This window comes from Myotis yumanensis, unplaced genomic scaffold (genome assembly GCF_028538775.1).
Source record: "Myotis yumanensis isolate MYYU_CA2020_CCGP unplaced genomic scaffold, mMyoYum1.0.hap1 SCAF_1, whole genome shotgun sequence".
NCBI classification, from domain to species: Eukaryota; Metazoa; Chordata; class Mammalia; order Chiroptera; family Vespertilionidae; genus Myotis; species Myotis yumanensis.
Genome location: NW_027223752.1, coordinates 110,163,109 through 110,165,241, shown reverse-complemented (window position 1 = coordinate 110,165,241; position 2,133 = coordinate 110,163,109). Strand labels below are relative to the sequence as shown.

Sequence of the window (2,133 nt, the reverse complement as noted above, 5' to 3'; positions counted from 1 at the left end):
GCAATTAGCTGCCTGACTAAGGGCTTTATGTGTATCCAAAGTTGAATAAAAGGTTGGCGAGGCCTGGGCACCAGTGGAAGTCCTTCCCCTTGAGTTGGGCTTGCCTGCCTGGCCCCCCAATATTTCCAAATTATCTCTTGTCTCTGTCATTTGTGTGCAGCCTCTCCTCCAGATCCTGAACCCTGAACCACGCGGGACGTGGGGGAACTCATACACAGTAGTGGACGAGCATCCTCAGCACTACCACTTCACTCTACCCTTAGGCTGCAGCCTTGGGAATCTCACTTTTAATTATGCCTTTCTTATAGATCCGGGATGCTTCATTCCCTTATTAGGGAGGGGCATCTTGTCTAGTATAAGCTTCTGGGTAATTAAAACTGTAAACAAGGCTAAGGTAATTGAAGGAAATTTTGTTAAAGTGAGTCTTAAAATATTCTATATCCTCCTTCTGGAGATCCAGGAGCTGCTGCAGCCCTGAGAACAATGGGGAATTAATACCACCCCCAAACCCTGTGCAGGCTGGGGAAGCAGCAGAGGCAACTTTTTCTCCCCATCTCAATGTGAAATGGAAAATGGTACTTTAAAACCGAAGCCACTGAAATACCCAAGCCAGATATTTCCCCTTGTCTCTTCTCCAGCCTCCTAAAAGTGGTCAAGGACACCAAAGGAATGATTCATGTTATCTCTGTTATGCCTCTTAAAAATGTGAGTGTATTTGCCAATTAAAAAAAACGATTTCTGAAAGTTATTAAGTGTATTGCTTTTAGTTGTCACTAAAAATTAACGTTTCTAAGAATTAAGAATTCTAATTAAGTTGGGTGAAAAAGAATGTGGTATTGGTAATATAGAATTGAAAGTGGTTTCTTTTAGCTATAGCCGGTTTGGCTCAGTGATAGAGCATCGGCTTGCGGATTAAAAGGTGCTGGGTTCGATTCCAGTCAAGGGCAGATGTCTGGATTGTGGGCTCGATTCCCAGTGGGGAGAGTGCAGAAGGCAGCCAATCAGTGATTCTCTCTCATCATTGATGTTCTCTCCCTCTCCCTTCCTCTCTGAAATCAATAAATAAAAAATAAAAATAAAAAAGTAGTTTGTTTTAAAGTTGGTTATTTCTGAATGAGGCAAGAAGAAACAAACTAAGAGGGACTAGGAAAGTTGCAGAGAGGTTATGTACATTGAAGAAAGTCTGTAAATCACAGGTTTGTGTACATTGTAGAAACTTACACCCCTCTGTGTAAGTTTCAGAGGGTTCATGCAAATTAAAGGATTGTATAGAGGTAAAAACCAAAATGAGAAAGGATTGAGGAAATGAAAAAGGTGAGAAAGGATTAAAAAAGGGATATGCATATTGCAGAAAGAAAGGACATTAGAAAAAGGGACATACAGGAAAAAAATGACATTGGAGAAGGAAATTCAAGAAGGGAAATGCAAATGGGAAAAAACTCAGAAAGAAAAAAAGACACATAAAGCAAAGCACTTTTGACAGCAAAAAATCTCCCCCATAAAACACCATAAAGAAATTTTAGGACTACTTGTAAGGAGATAAAAAGAGCTTTTCTTTTTCCTTGCTGTTGCCTTCCACAATTTAAGAGAAGCACCAAGATTGTTAGCTCCTCTGGTTCAAAGAGCCCCTCTCTTCAAACTGAGGGACAAGATAAGCTACTCTCAAGACTTCATTCTTACATACATACCCCTCCTCCGTCTGGTTTACAACCCAGGAATAATGAATAGAAAGTTCCTTCCACCTTCCATGCCCTCTTTAAACAAGCCTCTTTTGAACTCTTCATAATTTTTGCTCTAAGAATGTTTTACAGACATGGGAAAAATACTGATAAGACACCTCCCTAGGACATCTGTTGGACTGTCTCCTGAAGACCTAACAAAGATAATCACCCTAAGCTCTGCTCAATGTCACCTAGCAATAGCAGCAGCCCGAAAATCCCTCGCTTTAAAAGGGGGGTGTGGGGGGGGGGGGGCGGGTAGAGGCGCAGCTTTTGTTCCTTGCATTTGCATTGATTAGCAATGCACTGGTCCTTTCCCTTTGGGGGAAGTAAAATAAATTCTTTCACGGCCCACACTGGCCAAAAACCCTAACATTTTGGTGGCCCTCACCGGGATAGAGTTAACTTCTCTTCT

General features: G+C 41.5%; 1 long non-coding RNA gene across 1 annotated transcript in view; it reads left to right on the top strand.

Moving 5' to 3' along the window:
• LOC139020092 (uncharacterized) overlaps window positions 1–1,930 on the top strand; it is a 10,973-nt gene extending 9,043 nt beyond the window's left edge. The window contains exon 3 of the long non-coding RNA XR_011473189.1: window positions 161–1,930. This is a non-coding gene — a long non-coding RNA (uncharacterized lncRNA). The remainder of the gene's footprint in view (window positions 1–160) is intronic.
• Window positions 1,931–2,133: the final 203 nt, after the last annotated feature.